Raw genomic sequence first — 15,979 nt, 5'->3', positions numbered from 1 at the left:
CATCTGTACCGCACGGCATGGTGTCGTAGTTGCAAAGATGGACCTCGCCATGGACGTCGGGAATGAAGTTGCGCATCATGCAACCTATTGCGCACAGTTTGAGTCGTAACACGACGTCCTGTGGCTGCGCGAAAAGCATTAGTCAATACGGTGGTATTGCTGTCAGTGTTCCTCCGAGCCATAATCCGTAGGTAGCGGTCATCCACTGCAGTAGTAGCCCTTGGGTGGCCTGAGCGAGGCAGATCATCGACATTTCCTATCTCTCTTTATCTCCTCCATGTCCGAACAACATCGCTTTGGTTCACTCCAAGACGCCTGGACACTTACCTTGTTGAGAGCCCTTCCTGGTACAAAGTAACAATGCGGACGAGAAAGATCCGTGGTATTGGCCATCTAGGCATGGTTGAACTTCGGACAACTCGATTCGTGTATCTCCTTCCTGGTGGAACGACTGGAACTGATCGGCTGTCGGACCACTCCGTCTAACAGACGCTGCTCATGCATGGTTGTTTACATTTTTGGGCAGGTTTAGTGACATCTCTGAACAGTCAAAGGGACTGTGTCTGTGATATAATATCCACAGTCAACATCTTCAGGAGTCTTGGGAACCAGGGTGGTGCAAAACTTGTTTTGAAGTGTGTAAATCATTTTTCACTTTGTGAGACAAATACCATATGTTTCGGCATTCATTTAACCATCGCAACCAGTTAGTAAGCTAAGCTCGTGCTGACTACAAAATTGTGCTACTCAATTTCTTGTTCGAGGAATACATCTCAGAGCAACTTGTATCAGTGTGTTTACGGAGAGGAAAACTTGCATTTCATTTTGACGTAGTTCAGTATAAGTCCATACTGGATAAAATCAATTACTATCGTACTACTGTAAGACAATCAGACTGAATGAATCACCTCCGGAACGATACGTCTTTAGATGATAAAGGAGCATATAACTTATATAATAATATTTACTGGGCTGTGCAGAGGAAGTAAGGTTGAAGCAGAGCATTCTACAATGAAGCTGCAAGGATCAGAGGAAACATCACTTAATACAGCAACCGGAAGCGCCTGATTATCGATGCGAATATTTCATAAAGTGTGGTAAGTTGAATTTTCTGATGTCCCGCTGGGAGACAGAACAAGAAGGTAGTGGACACGTAATTGTTTTACAGTAGAGAGCACAATCTCTCGATAATTTCAGATCCGGCGATGGAAAATTTTGTTTCGTTATAATGCTCATCAGACCAGTTTTCAAGTTTCTTGCAGTGTTGGTGGAGGCATGGAAGGAGCAATCCAGTGATGTGAGCAGCGCTTGTGTCAGTGAGTGAACCCAGTCATGTACACATTAGCTATTACTTTCCATTCAGTAACACCATAAACAACACTGGAAAATTAAATATGATCACCTACCCCAGACAGTATGCATTATACATACTGCACTAAGGTACATTTGAAATGCATTACATGTTTCTATTCCGCGATATTTCGGAGTTTGTGTTCCTTGCCTTTTATTTTCATTCGCCTGCTCTATGAGAGGCATGACAATAGCACCCGTTATAATTGGTTTTTTATGTTTTTATCCTCGCACTGCTTTAATTGACGTTTTGTTCTGTTGTGGACGCATATTAGTTTCGGCTGTCACTTTCGTGGCGGTGGTCTTTTCATTTAAGGTGAAAAATCTCCTTTTTTGCCGTATTGTCTGTGCCAATAAGTTTATTTTTTTCTTTTCGTGATGAGATTAATCAAGACGAAGTTTTACATGTACCCTGTACTTTAACAAATAATAGATACAGCAGTCCTAAATATCCGTAGCAGCATATCGGTTGTTATTTACAAATTTATTTCTTTGTGAGAATGCAGAGAAGACTAAAATCACCGTCATCACTCTTAACAGAGACGAGAGTCAGCAGCTCAGCGCGGGGTGGGATCGACCGATCGCGTGGTTAAAGAGGGTGCATCGAACGCGGAGGCAACGTACGCCCTTATATGGCGATGCTGTGATTCCCGTGAGCCCCGCGTGAGCACTAGTGACGTCACAGGCGGTAGTGAGAGTATATACGGGCAGGTCATCAGAAGTCATCCCACTTTAGAATGGTCAAGAGCTTGATCGGAATCACATGGCATTTTAACCACTTGATGTGACTGAAGGACCGAGAACATTTTATTCAGGGCAGTTATTTACTTATTTTATACTCTATTCTCGCAGTAGCTGTAATGCCTGTTGCGCTTCGTGATGTACTTGGTAGGAAGCATCGGTGAGAATTACGCCACGTGTGCACTGAATCTGTGGAGCGACATATGGATCAGTTCTTGTAAACAGCATTATGTGAGCAGCATGTTACTCCCTTACCGAATTAATTTTTATTGGAGTTTTCTATGTTTTTGAAATGCGTAGAAATGTGGATAAGTAAGAAAATAAAAAATTAATAAAAATTGTAACCTTCAGTTACTATATAAATAAACAGATAAATCGATAAATACACAAAATTACAACAAAGAAATGGATTCAATCAATAACTGTTCGCAACACTTCTCAGCGTGTCCTGACTCACGGTTTCGTCCTTGACTATTTATTCCTAAACGATAGTTCGTATACTTTGATACCACTATGGAATAGTAGCAGTTGTGCTTCTGAAATGTTAAAGTATTCAGCTGTTTGAATGTAGACTTTTCCAGAAAAGCTCTCGGATTCCCAGCTGTGTGGCAGTATTAAAATACTGCGGTATTTTAGTACTACCACTCGATTCGAAACCCATGGGCGTTTCATCACTATTCACCTGTTGATTTTGCAAACAATTAATCGACACAAAGGATGTCATCAGTACTGCTAAAAGGACGAATACAGATGTAGCACCTTGTTAATACAGTATGTTTCACTAAGGGTTGGCAGGAGGACTGGTATGGTGAAGGGTACGGTGGAGGGAGGGTGAAGTGCAGAGGAAGAAAAGGAGTCAAACTAGAGAAGATGAGAAAAAAAGAAAGTACCACTGCTAGAATCCTTGACTGCATTAGACTCACCGAGACACATTTTAAAACACACCCACTTACAATACAGAAACTCCTGTAATACGTTAATCCAACGACTGTTTAGAATGACGTTTCAGTGGATACGGCGATATAAAAGTAACCCCTCAACTACAGTGTATGAAAAATTATATATAGTCTACAAAGTAAAGGACGTCCGAATAGAGGAAACAAAAACATTAAAAACCACATAAATGTTTTATCATAGCAACTTACAAATGGGATGAAAAAACGGGTAAATGTTGTATATAGGCACAAAAATTACAAGGATCCTTATGCAGAGAGACAACAGAAGGTTAGCGTGTGGCGGTTCAGTGGTATTCAGAGGCAGTGTGGCGTAACAGTCGCTATTTCGGTAGGGCTAAACCGGATGTTAGATCTGAAGCTCACCCGACAGCCTTAGAGGCCGAATAAGGTTCGTGTGAAAAAAAATCTACATTGTGTACAAGATCGGCCACGAATCACATGGCGTGTGGAAGTGCAAGGTACAATATGCCGCAACAGGGGTCACGCGTCCCGCATAGAACATTGGAATTGTCAATGGACAGCTCGGTACATCGTGACTGCCATAGTCACGTGCGCTGGCACTATTCCTGTTACATAATTTAGTTGAAAAAATATTTAAATCTGTCTCACAAGCTCACATGTTGCACCTTCGTAACTATTGTTACAAAAAGAGACGGAAATATGGCTCAATGTAGTGTCTACACTTCAGGTCATAATTCCACTCAAATGATGACAGAAAAATTGAACAGATACTGTACAAAATTTAATATACAAATAAGGTATCGGGTATAATCTTACGTACGTTTAAAAACTGTGCAGCACATCCATAGATTCAAAAGGCTTTCACAAATGTTTAAGGCTTTTCTCTAGGTAAACGCCTTTGGGTACCCGTAAGAATACATCGCGTTAACTGTGTTATATGAATTACGTTTTGTTGCTATAAAGTAAGGGTCCACTGATATCTTGAAACAGTTTGGGTAACAAAACTAAGAACATAAATGCAATGGATCTTAAACAGCGCTTTTTAAAAATACCGATAATTTTTCTCCGGATACACACCAGTGTGGGAATACGGGGATGGGTCTACAAACACAGAAAATGATACATCGTCATGATAAATTCATTTATTACAAAAGCTACGTGGATTGTTTAATTTCTTCAACTAAATGCATTCTCATTTGGCAAATCACATTCGTCATGTGACATGATGGGTCACAGACCCCAAAGCCATCCTCACACGAGACGTCGCAAGGAGCGCCTGTCATAAAGGTAGTACCAGTTAAACTGCGTACAAGTAAACTAAAGATTACTTCGCGGGATAACTTACCAGTGGGTACAGGAAAACTGATCTTGGTTAGTGTTGGTACTGACTTACCGGGGGCATTGTTGTGAAAGGTGGAACCACTGGCATGAAACGAAGAGTTAGATACGTCGCAACCTATGTTGCGCAGGAGCATACAACGCATTATCGACATAGCTGGAGAGTTTATGATTGCCGTGAGTTTAGACAATTTTAGCAAGAACGAAGTAAGTCTGCCAAGCGTCTAATGTTTGCCATTTTGCATGTCTTGAAAGAAGACGATACTGACAGGTCCGGTGACGACCGTTAACAACTCTGCACTACATGATCAGTTAAACACTCGCAGGGAAAAGACAGGGAAGACATGGAAGCTTTATTACTTAGATTCCTGGATTTGTTCAATTCATTGGGCCCACTACCAGCGACACCGATCAAATAGCACAGGATATCAACATGAAACAATGCTCCGGTATGTAAGAAACCATACAGGTCCCAAAGCAATTACAACCGCTAATGGACGAATTCACTGACCAGCAATTGGCTGATAGAATCATTGAGGATTGTTATCAGGAGAAAGAAAACCGGCGTTCTACGAATCGGAGCGTGGAATGTCAGATCCCTTAATCGGACAGGTAGGTTAGAAAATTTAATAAGGGAAATGGATAGGTTAAAGTTAAATATAGTGGGAATTAGTGAAGTTCGGTGGCAGGAGGAACAAGACTTCTGGTCAGGTGACTACAGGGTTATAAACACAAAATCAAATACGGGTAATGCAGGACAAGGTTTAATAATGAATAAGAAAATAGGAATGCGGGTAAGCTACTACAAAAAGCATAGTGAACGCATTATTGTGGCGAAGATAGATACGAAGCCCACACCTACTACAGTAGTACAAGTTTATATGCCAACTAGTTTTGCAGATGACGAAAAAATTGAAGAAATGTATGATGAAATAAAAGAAATTATTCAGATAGTGAAGGGTGATGAAAATTTAATAGTCGTGTATGACTGGAATTCGGTAGTAGGAAAAGGGAGAGAAGGAAACGTAGTAGGTGAATATGGATTGGGGCTAAGAAATGAAAGAGGAAGCCTCCTGGTAGAATTTTGCACAGAGCACAACTTAATCATAGCTTACACTTGGTTCAAGAATCATAAAAGAGGGCTGTATACATGGAAGAAGCCTGGAGATACTGACAGGTTTCAGATAGATTATATAATGGTAAGACAGAGATTTAAGAACCAGGTTTTAAAATGTAAGACATTTCCAGGGGCAGATGTGGACTCTGACCACAATCTATTGGTTATGACCTATAGATTAAAACTGAAGAAACTGCAAAAAGGTGGGAATTTAAGGAGATAGGACGTGGATAAACTGAGTAAACCAGAGGTTGTACAGAGTTTCAGGGAGAGCATGAGGGAACAACTGACACGAATGGGGGAAAGAAATACAGTAGAAGAAGAATGGGTAGCTTTAAGGGATGAAATAGTGACGGCAGCAGAGGATCAAGTAGGTAAAAAGACGAGGGCTAGTAGAAATCCTTGGGTAACAGAAGAAATACTGAATTTAATTGATGAAAGGAGAAAATATAAAAATGCAGTAAATGAAGCAGGCAAATAGGAATACAAACGTCTCAAAATGAGATCGACAGGAAGTGCAAAATGGCTAAGCAGGGATGGCAAGAGGACAAATGTAAGGATGTAGAGGCTTATCTCACTAGGGGTAAGATAGATACTGCCTACAGGAAAATTGAAGAGACCTTTGGAGATAAGAGAACCACTTATATGAACATCAAGAGCTCAGATGGAAACCCAGTTCTAAGCAAAGAAGGGAAAGCAGAAAGGTGAAAGGAGTATATAGAGGGTCTGTACAAGGGCGATGTACTTGAGGACAATATTATGGAAATGGAAGAGGATGTAGATGAAGATGAAATGGGAGATACGATACTGTGTGAAGAGTTTGACAGAGCACTAAAAGACCTGAGTCGAAACAAGGCCCTCGGAGTAGACAATATTCCATTGGAACTACTGACGGCCTTCGGAGAACAGCCCTGACAAAACTCTACCATCTGGTGAGCAAGATGTATGAAACAGGCGAAATACCCTCAGACTTCAAGAAGAATATAATAATTCCAATCCCAAAGAAAGCAGGTGTTGACAGATGTGAAAATTACCGAACTTTCAGTTTAATAAGTCACAGCTGCAAAATACTAACGCGAATTCTTTACAGACGAATGGAAAAACTAGTAGAAGCCGACCTCGGGGAAGATCACTTTGGATTCCGTAGAAATGTTGGAACACGTGAGGCAATACTGACCCTACGACTTATATTAGAAGCTAGATTAAGGAAGGGCAAATCTACGTTTCTAGCATTTGTAGACTTAGAGAAAGCTTTTGACAATGTTGACTGGAATACTCTCTGTGATGCTGAGGGAATTAGATTAGGAAATGAAAAACTTAAAGTAGTAAAGGAGTTTTGCTATTTGGGGAGGAAAATAACTGATGATGGTCGAAGTAGAGAGGATATAAAATGTAGACTGGCAATGGGAAGGAAAGCGTTTCTGAAGAAGAGAAATTTGTTAACATCGAGTATAGATTTAAGTGTGAGGAAGTCGTTTCTGAAAGTATTTGTATGGAGTGTAGCCATGTATGGAAGTGAAACATGGACGATAAATAGTTTGGACAAGAAGAGAATAGAAGCTTTCGAAATGTGGTGCTACAGAAGAATGCTGATGATTAGATGGGTAGATCACATAACTAATGAGGAAGTATTGAATAGGATTGGGGAGAAGAGAAGTTTGTGGCACAACTTGACCAGAAGAAGGGATCGGTTGGTAGGACATGTTCTGAGGCATCAAGGGATCACCAATTTAGTACTGGAAGGCAGCGTGGAGGGTAAAAATCGCAGAGGGAGACCAAGAGATGAATACACTAAGCAGATTCACAAGGATGTGGGTTGCAGTAGGTACTGGGAGATGTAGAAGCTTGCACAGGATAGGGTAGCATGGAGAGCTGCATCAAACCAGTCTCAGGACTGAAGACCACAACAACAACAACAGTTGGAGTGCAACGTTGTCATTGTGCCCAAAAAGTTGTCTGATGGCACCAAGAAAAAAATGGTTGTGTTGCGATTATCGCTTCTTAAATGGAAAAACTGTCGCCAATCAGTATCCCATCCAGAACATCACGGAGACACTCAACAATCTGGGCCAGTATTAATGGTTTTCGACTATGGATTTGAAGAGTGGCTACCACCAGCTTGAAGTAGTTCTGGAAGACCGCCCAAAGAAAGCTTTTTCCACATCGTGGGGCATTACCAGGATCGTAGAACGCCATTTGGACTAAAAAATGTACAAGTTACATTTCAAAGACTCTTAGACGGAGTGCTTCGCGGATTGAAACCTAAGAAAGGCATAGTATATCTTGATGACATATTCGAATTTTCAAAGGATATGGAAGAACTCGTGAAAGGATTGGAAGAACCCTTTAAACGACTGCAGGGAAGCACACCTAACACTCAGTGATGATACATGCTATTTCACTGAAACAGCAGTAATCTATCTGAGACACGTAATTAGCTGAGAAGGAGTAAGAACTGATCCACGGCTGATATCAGCCGTTCGGGATTTTGTACTGCCACAGACTAAAAAAAGTGTTACAATCATTTTTAAGCCTCTGTAATGGCCGGCCGTAGACTCTTAGGGCTACCTGTGCGAATTTACAAGGCGGTTATTGAGGTTCCCTAAGGAAGTGTGCCTAGCATGTATAAGGTCTTTAGGTTTTTGCCGAGAATCAATATTTCGTATTTTACACTTCTTGACAAAAACTTAAGAGCATTAAAATGAGAATTCCGCAATTTGTACGTTTTTTTTCTTTTCTTCTCTTTTGCGCAGTATAGAAGGTCTCATGGCAACGTGCCGGACTGGTGACTTACATACTGTTAGATGAGATCATTTGAATATTCCATTAAAGTTGAATTCTGTATACTTGTATGTTCCCCTATATGCATCCAAGTTTTGTGTGTTATGTTGATCTAAAGATTGCCTTTGTGTGTACTGACAACGCTTATGGATACATGGCGTTTTATGTACAGCCAATAAGTTACGGTAATGATCCTTGTCGGCCAATACCACGGCCCATATAACTGAAGGCTTCATGGCCACGACGTCGCGATGTAAGATAAAACTTCTCAAATCAGGAGGACCTGAATAATGGAAAATATGGCAAAGGCAAATTTTATTTAGTAGAAATAATTACTGGAATAAACAAATGAGACACTACTTGATAAGTTAAAGAGAAATTTCTTACATTTGATTCAAATGGCTCTGAGCACTATGGGACTTAACATCTGAGGTCATCATCAGTCCCCTATAACTTAGAACTACTTACACGTAACTAAACTAAGGACATCACACACATCAATGCCCGAGGAAGGATTAGACCCTTGCGACCGTAGTAGTCTCTCGGTTCCGGACTGAAGCGCCTAGAACAGCTCGGTCGCCGCGGCCGGCTTCTTACGTTTAGTCATCACACTGATTTATTACGTAAGCATCTCCAGGTATAAGCCACATGGGCTTCTGCTTATGTTCGTCTATCTGGCACATAAAATCATATAGTGAATACCGTGCTACTCAAAGCCGGTTGACACAGAACACACGTTGTAATGATTGCAGTGTGACCACTGAAAACTTATGCCAAACACTTGATTGAAACCTGAACCTCTCACTTTTAGCGAGTGCTTCCGAGGAAGCGTCCCGAAACTTCGAGTGTCAAATTTCTTCGCCGCCAAACTTTCTCCGAAGATAAGCTCAGAAGCTTTTCAGTACCTTAGAAATGTCGCAACAGAGGGACCGGTTGATAGGTCAGGGCCGAACATCGACACATCGAATTATTCTATACTAATTGAAGAAAGCGTACCTTAATTGGCAAACACAAACAGGGCGGACAAAAATATGGAAACACCACATACACAATGCTTAATACTGTGCAGGAAAACCACTGAATTCAAAACAGCTTCCAGGCCCCCGGAATAGATAAATAGGGGTCCTGTACGGTTTATATGGGAACCTTATACCATTCTCCCTGCAAAATACCGGCAAGTTCAGATAAAGATAAAGGAGGTGGATAGCGATCACGCAGCCTTCTCTCCAAAGAAGACCACAAAAGATCAATACCAAGGTCTGGGGACTGTGGCGGCTAGGCAGATGCGAAAATTATTCTTCTTGCTCAGGAAACCAGTCCTGGATGACGCGATCTGTGTGAACAGTGGCCCTGTCGTCTTGGAACACAGCATCACTGCAGGGGAACGAACATTATGCAATGGGATCGCCATGATCAGCCGAAATAGTAGCATAGTCCTTGACAGTAATGTGACCTTTAAGAGTAACGATTGGGCTCATGGAATACCACGATATGGAAGGCCATATCATCACCGCATCTCCTATGTTTCACTCTTGGGACGTAAACTCGGGCCGGCCGGTGTGGCCGAGGGGTTCTAGGCGCTTCACTCTGGAACCGCGCGACCGCTACGGTCGCAGGTTCGAATACTGCCTCGGGCATGGATGTGTATGATGTTGTTAGGTTAGTTAGGTTTATGTAGTTCTAAGTTCTACGGGACTGATGACCCCAGATGTTAAGTCCCATACTGCTCAGAGCCATTTGAACCATTTTGCAACTTCTATGTTTACAACGGATCACATTTACGAAAGGTGTTCGAAATTTACACCATTTGCTTAAATGCAACTACTGCATCATTCAGGCATCTCTTCACGCACGCTCTCAAAACACCTCCCGTATTTTAGAACTCAGTGGCGGCAACGGCTATGCGGGCTGTGAGGTCCATTTGGGGCTCTACTGGGGTACTGCAAAGTAACTCCTTCATACGACCCAAAAAAAAAAAAAAATGGTGGGTTTGAATCCTGGGATCTTGCCGGTCAGTAAATCAGTCCACATTGCCCAATTCATCAATCTGGATACACCTGATTTAAGTAATATCTTGTTGCAATGGCATAGTGCGGCGGGGCTTCATCCTGCTGTAGCCACATGATTGCTCTTACTTCCAGAGGAAGATCTTCAAGTACCTCTGGCAGACCCTCCTCAAAAGGATTGCGTAATTATTATCATTTACATTATCACGTAAAATGTACAGTCCTATTATTTGGTTGCCTAAAATTCCCGCCCATACATTAACCTTAAATTTGTCTTGATGGCCATGCTCGTACATTTGATGTGGGTCAACACTGGACCAATAAATGTTACTTTGGGCTGAAGATCCCTTCTTCAGCAAATGTCGCTTCGTCGATAAACACAGCCATGGAAGTAAAATTAGGATCCTCTCGCTGTCGTGCATGAAACCATTCACAAAATTCAGTGCGAGGTGCATAATCCCTTCCGTTCAACTTTTGCATTTTAGCCTTGTGGTACGCTTTCAGACATTCTCCGTCCCGCACACCCCATACCGTTGACTTCCGAACACCCAAGTGGCGCAATCGTGGACTGTGCGGCTGGTCCCGGCGGAGGTTCGAGTCCTTCCTCGGGCATGTGTGTGTTTTTGTCCTTAGGATAATTTAGTTTAAGTAGTGTGTAAGCTTAGGGACTGATGACCTTAGCAGTTAAGTCCCGTAAGATTTCACACACATTTGAACATTTCTGAACCCAAGTGGCCCTCGACTTGTGTACTCGTTTCAGGATCGCCGAGCAGCTCCTTACGTTTGGTCTCCACACGCGGGCTAGACCCAATATTACCCGCACGTGCGAGACCCCGTAAGGTTGAAATTAAGATAAACATTCGCACGCGACGGGAACATCCTGAACACCGTGTGAGTGGAGAAGTACTAGTGACTTTTATGTTTAAACAATCGAAACAAATACAAGGTTTTAAGTTACTGTACGTAGTTACGAAACTTACTTTTGAGCGTTAACATAAACACCCATAAAACAAACAGCAACAAAGTAGAAATAATTTCAAAAGTTAGATCTTGTATGGTAATTAACCTTGATTTCAGAACACAGCATGTTTAACCATTGTGCTACCTTCCTTCAATACATTTTTTGCCTTCAGAGTTTATTTGAGAGCAGGATATCCGTTTCAGGTATTTGACGATCCACAGTAACACACGACATGTCAGACGGTAAAACATGCTCTGGGAAACGTTCTCCGTACATACGTCTTGCTGCAAGTGAATTCGAATTTGCAGCACCATATCAGAGATGCATGTCTGCAAGCTCGTTCAGTGTAAACCAATTCATCTTAGTCTGGTATTACCACTACCGTGAACTCTACCGTATCACCTCGGATAATGCTAGAAAGAAAAGACAGTAGCCTAGCGGAGTTGATGTGTAGTAGTGATGCGACGACAGTGTGATAACAGAAGCAGAAGCGGAAACAGATGTTGAAACCTAATTTTAGCGGAAGCGCAAACTGAATCCGATGCAACGTCATTGGTATTGGTTCAAATTATAAACAGTTTCTTGAGTACCATCACTCTTCTATAGATAAATGGAAGATAAACTTCTTAGAAACATTTCTAGATAGAGGACGGAAACCGAGCGAGGTGGCGCAGTGGTTAGCACACTGGACTCGCATTCGGGAGGACGACGGTTCAGTCCCGTCTCCGGCCATCCTGATTTAGGTTTTCCGTGATTTCCCTAAATCGTTTCAGGCAAATGCCGGGATGGTTCCTTTGAAAGGGCACGGCCGATTTCCATCCCAATCCTTCCCTAACCCGAGCTTGCGCTCCGTCTCTAATGACCTCGTTGTCGACGGGACGTTAAACACTACCACCACCACCATAGAGGACGAAAGTGCTCACCTCAGATTGGATGAGGGGCAGGGAAGTAAATCCAGTTTAAATTTCGTGCAGTGCTGCCAACATACACTCGTGTGCAGTTCACGTACTACAGTGGTGTATTGCTACCGTGCCACAGACGCTTATCAACGAGAAAAGGCACATTATCTATCGACTTGTACCAACACGAGCCGACCAGAACTAAGGATGGGGTCTGCTCTTTAAAATGTAATCGTATTGTGAATCATTCGGATAAAACAGCTTTGCACCAGCAGCGGACAGAGCTCACCCTATAATAATCGAAATGTATTATTAGTACCAACTACATTATTATATAAATATTGACTAACCAATGTTCAAATGTGTGTGAATTCCTAAGGGACCAAAATGCTTAGGTCATCGGTCCCTAGACTTAAACACTACTTAAACTAACTTATGCTAAGAACAACACACACACCCATGCCCGAGGGAGGACTAAGCTCCGACGGGAGGGGCCACAGAGTCCGTGACATGACGCCACAAACCGAGCGGCCACTCCGCGTGGCATTGACTAACCTTTTGTTTTTTCGCCTCCACTGAAAGTTTGATGGTTTTATCTAACTTCTCAACTCTGCAAATTTCTCGACACGTAAAGATTTAAAATGACTCTTCAATGCGGTGCTCGTGTGCCCTTTTTCGGGAAAATGCTTTGTCACAGATTTTTAATTTGGCACTCAAACCATTAATCTCAACGAAACAGTTCCAAATAAGACTTAATTTTGGTTTCATTATTTCACTCTTAACTAACGTTACACCACAAAACTGTTGACTAAGAAACACTGTACAACATAGTAATATTATACAGCAACACAAAGTAAACTGACGAGCGAGGAAACGCTATACTTTCGCTAACTTAAACTAACTTAAAGAACAACATACACACATCCATGCCCGAGGGAGGACTCGAACCTCCGACGGGGGGAATCGCGCGAACCGTGGCAAGGCGTCCAAGACCGCGCGGCTGTCAACTGTTTCCTCACTGGTTTGGTGACTGGCGATTTGAAGTTTCTCAGCGTCTTCTGATACTCTATACTTTCCTTCCATGAGCTGTGTGTTGTTGCTTGCACACTGCATATTAGGTAAGGCCATCCCACGGGAGTCGGCCTACTGAACTCGGCTCCATGTCGCCGCAATTCACACAGCGACCTGGTAACCAGCAATAATTGGTAATATGCGTTCAACGTTTTCACTTCTCACATTGTGAAAGTTCGTTCCTGACTTGGTAATCCTCAAAATTATCCACGCACTATTTAGTGATTTAACCAGTATAGAACACTCGCAGATTTCCTTCACGTCCCCAAAGAGTTTGACGTGATTGGCGCAATGATGGTATATTTTTGATTATTGTTGGTGATGTTGCCGCTAACTCGAGGGTTCCAGTATCTTGAGACAACGTCTTCACACGTAAAATTTTTTCCTCGTTTCAATCGTCCATTGCCGTTTCACTATCTTTTCTAAAGCTTGGTTTCTTTGTTAACTGATATTCTTTAATTTTTTTCTCTTTACAGGTGAAACTCTTCTTCCACGGTTTCTTTAATGTCTCGGAATTCAGTTTCTGCTCCCTCATAGCAGGCAGCGTCTTAGTATTCATACTCTGTCGTATTGACTTCCTGCACATCTGCCAACGGCTCTTCAGTATCATCTTCGGTGTCATCCAGTACTTTCTAATGTATCCGTCGAACGTCTTACAGCGCTTGTTCGCGGCGTCGTCGCTGTTCTAACTGTCTTCCTTCACGATATTCTGTTTTTGTGTCTTGTATGGAAAAGGTTTTAGCGTCTTGTTTGAGGTGTTTTCTCAATAATGTCTCCTGTGCGTTATCAGTTAGGTTAGTCAGCCTATCACAGTCCGTGTACCTAACGTCGCCTGACCTAAGCCTCGCCTACCAGACCGCCGCAGCAGCAGGTCTGGGTCTGTATTTGCCCTAAACCTGGCATCTGTATTCCAGCTAACCTGAATTATCTTACCTAAACAGCGCCCTAAGACGTCCGAGTAGCGGTCGTGTAGAACCACGACAACTCTGGTATCACACATGCGTAAATGACAATTTCGCTACGACTACGGATCGTACAAAATGAACGCCGCCAGGGTTCCAACCAGATTATCGCAGTACATTTACATGGGCTCCCAAATACGGTTATTTATAAACCGTTTTGCCAATACCGCTTCTTGTTGGTCACGTAAACACTGTAATATGTTCGTGGAGGTATTTACCGTCTATGCAACTAAATGAAGGCAGTTTGTTTCTTGCCATACGCGTTTCGCTTCATTTATTTGGGAAGCATCATCAGTGGCCTGAAATACATATTTCTTTTTATACATACAATAAAGGTATTATGTGATAGATATAATATGCTATTATATTATATTTTTTCGTGTTCTTCTCTTGCTTTTTAGGTTAGAAGCAAGTTTTGTAGCACAAGTTCCGAATTGTGAATGTATCGTTCAGTGTTACGATTTCCAGCGCTGTTAACACTTCTGTGTGGTCCTGGAGATGTATTTGTAATCTCCATACTCCAGCTGGACGATTTCTGGCGTTGTTTCATCCACATTTGTCACATCGCATGTATCACTTTCACTTCCATTTGATGATCAACATATGTGTGTTTTCAGTGTGTAGTGTTGTCAACTGTTGTTGTGTGTGTTTGTCTGTCTTTTGTTTCCGTTCTGTTTGATACTTCCCATATGTTGTGTGTGTGTGTGTGTGTTTGGGAGGGGGGGGGGGGAGCGTGTGCCCGTGTGTGCATTCGGCTGTATTTTTCTTTTTTTATATAGGAGTTTGTGTGTGTGTGTGTGTGTGTGTTTATTTCGATTTGTGTAAATGTATTTTTTTAATAAATATGAGTTTTATGTGAATGTGTATTTTTATATAAATATGAGTGAGTGTGTGTGTGTGTGTGTGTGTGTGTGTGTGTGCGCGTGTGTGGTGTGTGTTGGGAGGGAGGGAAGAGGGGAAGGAGATTCATAAATTATTTATCCCGATTAAACTTCGGTTTTTTATTGTTGTGCTGGCTAGCATGATCAGAGAGTTATTGGCCGGCCGGAGTGGCTGAGCGGTTCTAGGCGCTTCAGACTGGAACCGCGCGACCGCTACGGTCGCAGGTTCGAATCCTGCCTCGGGCATGGATGTGTGTCATGTCCTTAGGTTAGTTAGGTTTAAGTAGTTCTAAGTTCTAGGGGACTGATGACCACAGCTGTTAAGTCCCATAGTGCTCAGAGCCATTTGAATTTGAGAGAGTTATTGTTTATATGGACTTGGTCGCTGAGTACCTTCTTTTCCATGGCAATGGCTCTTTGTATGTGAAAGTATTCTTGCAATGTCAGTAGTTTTTGTTGTCATTATTCATTCTGATAACTGTCATGTCAGATTCCATGTTGAATGGTTCATGTCCATGTTTTATCACGTGTTCGGCGGAGGTAGAATGGCTATTTTCGTATTTCCAACTTCTTATATGTTCTTTATATCTAGTTTCAAAGCTCCCGCTTGTCATCCCAACCGGCCGGGTTGGCCGAGCGGTTCTAGGTGCTACAGTCTGGAACCGCGCGACGGCTACGGTCGCAGGTTCGAATCCTGCCTCAGGCATGGGTGTGTGTCATGTCCTTAGGTTAGTTAGGTTTAAGAAGTTCTAAGTTCTATGGGACTGATGACCTCAGAAGTTAAGTCCCATAGTGCTCAGAGCCATTTGAACCATTTTGTCATCCGCATATATACTGATTTACATTTTTGACACTTTAACTGGTATATACCTGCTCCTTGGTATTTATCTGGTTTTTATGTTGTTTGTAAATGTGATTGAAGTGTGTTTCTTGTTCTGTTAGCTATTCGTAATCT

The sequence above is a fragment of the Schistocerca cancellata genome, chromosome 4, assembly GCF_023864275.1.
Source record: "Schistocerca cancellata isolate TAMUIC-IGC-003103 chromosome 4, iqSchCanc2.1, whole genome shotgun sequence".
Lineage (NCBI taxonomy): Eukaryota > Metazoa > Arthropoda > Insecta > Orthoptera > Acrididae > Schistocerca > Schistocerca cancellata.
Note: the sequence above shows the minus strand (reverse complement) of the source record.